The 6,187-nt window shown below is 29.1% G+C and overlaps 1 long non-coding RNA gene across 1 annotated transcript; it reads right to left on the bottom strand.

The window, feature by feature from the left end:
- Positions 1-2,424: 2,424 nt before the first annotated feature.
- LOC143049031 (uncharacterized) lies at positions 2,425-4,254 on the bottom strand. The gene is made up of 4 exons (XR_012970014.1): positions 3,888-4,254; positions 3,383-3,448; positions 2,998-3,074; positions 2,425-2,490 (listed from the first exon to the last, which is right to left on the bottom strand). It is a non-coding gene; the product is annotated as an uncharacterized LOC143049031 (long non-coding RNA).
- Between the last annotated feature and the right edge of the window lie 1,933 nt (positions 4,255-6,187).

Genomic DNA, 6,187 nt, shown 5'->3' with positions numbered 1-6,187 from the left:
TATATGCACTCATTGCACCCCTCTTTATTCATCTTGTAACCCATAATTATTTTAAGGAGATAATAAATGCCACTTTAAAATCATTACACTGTACATATTATTTTTAGGTTCTATCGTCACAGGTGTTTCATGTTCATTATTGAGCTGCACATTGCCATTTCTTTCTTGTTCAATGTTCACTTCTGCATTTATAGTTTTATAGTCATCTTTATCGGTGGCACCTGCAGTTTCATCAATCATGGATAAAGGCGTGTATGACTTGGTCATAGTTGTCTTTTTTCCACTCTGACGGACTACAAAAGTGCATGGCACCCTTTCTTTTCTTTATATGAGACATCTAAAAAATAAACAAGAAAAAAATCATCCAACTAAAAGTACAATTAAATCATCAATTTGTATTCATAGAATCTATATTATATACAAAAATATCAGTTTATTTTTGTATTGTTTGATTGCTGTCTCATTGACAATTTGTTTTTTAGGCAATTGGTTCTGTAATTAAGTCATGTTACTAAGTATTCCCCAGGGGGGGGGGGGGTAACTTCCTATTATTGGGTATACAGGGATGTGCCAAAAATATTGGTCATAATTTTGCGAGATTTTATATAAATATGACCCTCCTTTTTAATGACATCCTATATTAAAATGCATTTACGTTAGATATCCGTATATTGATTTGGGGTACTTAAACATGCAGTCAATCCAACAATCCATGCATATATATAAAGATAAAATATATGTACACCAGACATTGTCAATTCATATATAAAAACTTAAGGGTAGCTGGTATATTTATGAATTATGAGTGATGATGAGATGAGTTACAGTGCTTATATAAGCATGGGTCATATTTTAGATATTGTATATAAGTATACTGTAGGTCATTCTTTCTTAAATATTTATATAACTATAGGTACTGAATTTTAGTGATTGTTATATTAAAATGGGCACGTTTTTTGAGGCAAAAATGGCACACCCCTACCAAAAAAATATCGAAGTAACCCCCCATGGTCTTCCCTATACCAAAAGCTGCTTAGTTCAGAATGTGAAAAAAGCAGTAATGTAATGCTACTTAAAATATAACACCTCACCTCACCTATCCTTTTCATGCCGGTCGGCATTTAAGGCCCTGAATATAACAACTTATTCTTAATTATCTCCCCTTTCAAAATTTTACCATTTTCAATTTAAATATATTTCTCAATTTTCATTGATATAGTAAATTAAAAATTTAATATATTTCTGAATTTTAATACATTATACATCATAGAAGGTTGCGTTAAATTATCATATCAAAACATTTTAACTAAATTGTTTACCGTACTTACAATATAAATTGAATTCACCTTTAATTACATCAGTACATGATTATAAATCTTCTTACTGAAAATACATGTATATCAAATTTTTATGGTCACTAAACATTGTTTGCCTATGATACATATTGTCAAATCATATGTTTTTGTACTATGTACGCTTTTTTAATGGAAATTGGTACATCATAATGCATTTGTAATAAAATGAAGACCGATGAGACCGTGATATATATATATAGAGAGATTCACCACTGCATCAAGTATTATTATACGATATTTATCCACTCAAGACAGTTCAATATTTAAAATTTAACTGTTGAGTTCATAAATCGTATTACACGAGATTTGGTGGTGGAATGAATATGTTTCTCTAATGATATGAAATAAGAAGCAAACAATATTTTTCCTTCTTATCATGTGAAATGAAAAAAGATGTGTTCTTTCTATGAGAGGTCATCAGGCATGGAAGCCTTTAAAAATTTTTTTACGTCATAATCTGATTTTAACCAATGAAGAACTAATATAAAAAAAATCACGTTGATTAAATTTTTTTTATACAATGGGTGCAGATAGGTAATTAGAGAAATGTAGTTATATATGTATTATGGTGTTAGCCTTTTTCACCACAGATAATCCAACTGTCATAAAGTTGTCACGTGTTAAGACACACTTATAATATATCTATACTATAATAACAAGGTTAAATTTGTTAGCCTTCATAATGTTAACAAGACAAATCAAATAACTTAACTTTATACATAACTTATATATGTCAATGGTGTTGATTAAAAATAAAACCAATCCAACCCTTTTGTTTTCAACATTTTAAAAGTTGCCAATTATTAACAAGTTTGGTGTGGAATCAGATACTGATAACAATAGTATATGTCACATGTATGTATGTTCTGTATCCTCCTCCAAAAAGAGCACTATCTGGTACCATATCAAAAATGTGTTGCTCCTAGTGCAAAATGTAAATCCTATTTAAAGAGTTTTTGAGTACCTCCCCTTTTCATAATTTTGTAATATATTAATTATAATTAAAAAAAATATTTCCAATTTTATTGGATAAAAAAATAAGTAAAAAGTTACTTTATTGCTATCTTACCAATACATGTAGTATTAAATTTACTGGACCTTGGATCACAGGATTTCACAGTAAACTATCTTCAATCTAAAAAATATAATTCAGTAAATTTAAAGGTGACATTAAGTTGATGTCATTTTCATATATATATGTATGTATATAAGTTTTATAACTTTTTCTGTAGGCTTTCCTTCTGACCTCAACTTGTCTCTAATTGTATTTGGTTGGTTGCTGTCTCATTGATGTATTCCTCATATACTTTTTGTTTGGATTTCTTGGAAAACCACTGTATTCTTTAAGCAATAAAAAGTTTGAATTTCTCTGTTAACTTTTTACTGACCTCTTCTTGTCTTATTTTTTATTGCACAGTTGCTTTCTTTTTGACGTGTTCTTCATATATTTTTGTTTACTTTTCTTGATAAACCACAGTGGTCCACTTTATGGTTATGCAATATCAAAATATTCAAATGGAACAACTGTTGATTATCTCCCCTCTCAAGTTTTATCAATTAGAATTCCAATTTATTCCTGAATTTTGTGTGATTAAATGATTACCTAAAAGCTATTATCTATTTCACTTTAATGCAAACTTACCAATACAAATGTAATAATAACTTAACAGGGCATTAATACATATGACATCAGTACACAGTAGTAATTAGCTCTTCAAACTGAAAATATAATCAAATTATTAAGGTCACTTCCATTTTCAAATACTGATACCTATAGTATATACATTTATATCAAATGTATGGTTTTTTTTTGGTTTTTTTTTTCAATATCTTTCTCCTTTTATAAGAGCACTACCATATAATCAAATAAATATTGTTCCTAGTGCAAAATGTAAATTCTGTCCTATTCAAAAAGTTCTTCATTACCTCCCTTTCATAATTTTATAATTTAATTTAAATTAAAAAAAACATTTAACAATTTAATTAGATAAGAAAATAAGTAAAAAGTTACTTTAGTGCTTACATACCAATACATGTTGTATTAAATTAACTGGATATTGGATCACAGGATTTCACAGTAAACTATCTTCAATCTAAAATACAATTCAGTAAATCATAAAGTTTACATTAAGTTGATGTTATTTTCATATATGTATGTATATAAGTTTTATAACTTTTTCTGTAGGCTATCCTTCTGACCTTAACTTGTCTCTAATTGTATTTGGTTGGTTGCTGTCTCATTGATGTATTCCTCATATACTTTTTGTTTGTATTTCTTGGTCAGACACTATTTATCTATGCAATTTATTGTGCAATGATAACATGTGACGTTTTGCCAAAACCAACGTTGCTATATTTGTGCAAAATGTTCATATATATTGCAAAGGAAATAAAAGCACTGATATGATGCTACATGTAAAGATAAGTACCTTTTATATATCTCCCAATTCAGAATTATATCATTTAAAATAAAATACACTATGAACAAACTAGTAGACATTTCTATACAATTTGACTACAATGTTTACTTACCAACAGGTATGACTTGCTATAACCATCAACTACATCAGTGCATAGAATTATTATGTCGCCAACTAAAAAAAAATGTTAATTAGTAGGTCACTTTTATTTTGCTACAAATTATTTTATATATATCTAAAAGTTTTAATTTTTCTGTAAACATTTTACTGACCTCTACTTGTCTCTTTTTGTATTGTTCAGTTGCTGTCTCATTGACATATTTCTTATATATTTGTGTTTTCATTTCTTGATGTTGTGTATGCAATTAATATTGTGAGAATATCATATTACCTTTTGTCTACTAATAGATCTGGTGTAATAAAACTTCTAGTGGAACACCTCTTGGTTATCTCCCCTTATAGAGTTTCTTCAATTAGAATTCAAATTTATTCCTGAATGCTCTTTTTTATAATTGAAAAAGAAAACCAATGGTTTTACAATCAGACTTTAATGGCAATAGTAATAAATAAACTGTACAAAGTTATATATGACATCAATACATATTAAAGCTCTTCAAACTGAAAATAAATAAAGGTCATTTCATGTTGCTGCAGATTTATATATAAGTATATATTCCTGTTCATAATAATAAAAAAAAGCTCTAATGGAATGCTACTTTAAATGAAAGATTCTTATTATCTCCCTTTTCATACAAATTTTATCATTTACAATTTTGTATATTTCTAAATTTCTTTTTTTTTTTTTAAATAAGATTTTTACTGAAATCTTGGACTTTTATCGACCAAGCTAAAGTATTCACTATAATTATTATAATCATAGATTTATTGACTCATGCATAGCACCGCAAAAACCTAAACTTATTTAAGAGTTTTAGGACAAATTTCCTATTAGATATTCCTATTGAATTTATGATAGTATATATGCTTTTTAATTTATAAGCCATTTATTTTGTGGCATACAGCTCTGATGTTTAATGTAAAAAATATAATTAGAAAGCAGAAAGTAAATCTGTAAAGGTCTATTAATATTTTTGTTTTTCAAAATTGGGATTTTGTTTTATTCATCCCCTCTCTTACTATATGTGTGGCATATAAAATTGAGAATGGAAATGGGGAATGTGTCAAAGAGACAACAACCCGCCCAAATAAAAAACAACAGCAGAGGGTCACCAACAGGTCTTCAATGTAGCGAGAAATACCCGCACCCGGAGGCGTCCTTCAGCTGGCCCCTAAACAAATATATACTAGTCCAGTGATAATGAACACCATACTAATTTCCAAATTGTACACAAGAAACTAAAATTAAAATAATACAAGACTAACAAAGGCCAGAGGCTCCTGACTTGGGACAGGCGCAAAAATGCGGCGGGGTTAAACATGTTTGTGAGATCTCAACCCTCCCCCTATACCTCTAACCAATGTAGTAAAGTAAACGCATAACAATACGCACATTAAAATTCAGTTCAAGAGAAATCCAAGTCTGATGTCAGAAGATGTAACCAAAGAAAATAAACAAAATGACAATAATACATAAATAACAACAGACTACTAGCAGTTAACTGACATGCCAGCTCCAGACTTCAACTAAACTGACTGAAAGATTATGATTTCATCATATGAACATCAGGCACAATCCTTCCCGTTAGGGGTTTAGTATCATACCATCATAACATATATGAGAAGAACATAACCCGTGTCATGCCAACAACTGTTTTTAGAATAAATGTGTTTAGTTCCGATGCAAAGACCTTATCAGTGACTCAATATTAACGCCAAAATATGCAATCTTTAATGACTTGACAACAGTATCGTAATTATATCCCTTCTTAATAAGTCTATTCAAAGGTTTTGTAAGTTTCTGAGGTGAATACTGACACCTTTGTGCTTTATAAAGAATATTACCATAAAAAATTGGATGTGAAATACCTGAACGTATTAGAAGTCTGCATGTTGAGCTATATTTACGAATGATGTCTTTATACCGATGATAAAATTTAGTAAATGTTTTGACTAGTTTGTGATATCGAAAACCCTGGTGTAATAATTTTTCAGTAATACATAAATTTCTCTCGTTAAAATCTAAAACATTGTTACATACACGAGCGAATCGTACAAGTTGAGATATATAAACACCGTAAGATGGTGACAAGGGAACGTCACCATCTAAAAACGGATAATTAACGATAGGAAATGAAAAATCATCCCTTTTATCATAAATTTTAGTATTCAGCTTTCCATTAGTGATATAGATATCAAGATCGAGAAAAGGGCAGTGGTCATTGTTAGTATTAGCTTTATTTAAAGTAAGTTCAACAGGATAAATTTCATTAATATACATACTGAAGTCGTCAT

Source organism: Mytilus galloprovincialis, chromosome 10, assembly GCF_965363235.1.
Source record: "Mytilus galloprovincialis chromosome 10, xbMytGall1.hap1.1, whole genome shotgun sequence".
In the NCBI taxonomy this organism is placed as follows: domain Eukaryota; kingdom Metazoa; phylum Mollusca; class Bivalvia; order Mytilida; family Mytilidae; genus Mytilus; species Mytilus galloprovincialis.
Note: the sequence above shows the minus strand (reverse complement) of the source record. Positions and strands in the feature narration are given on the sequence as shown.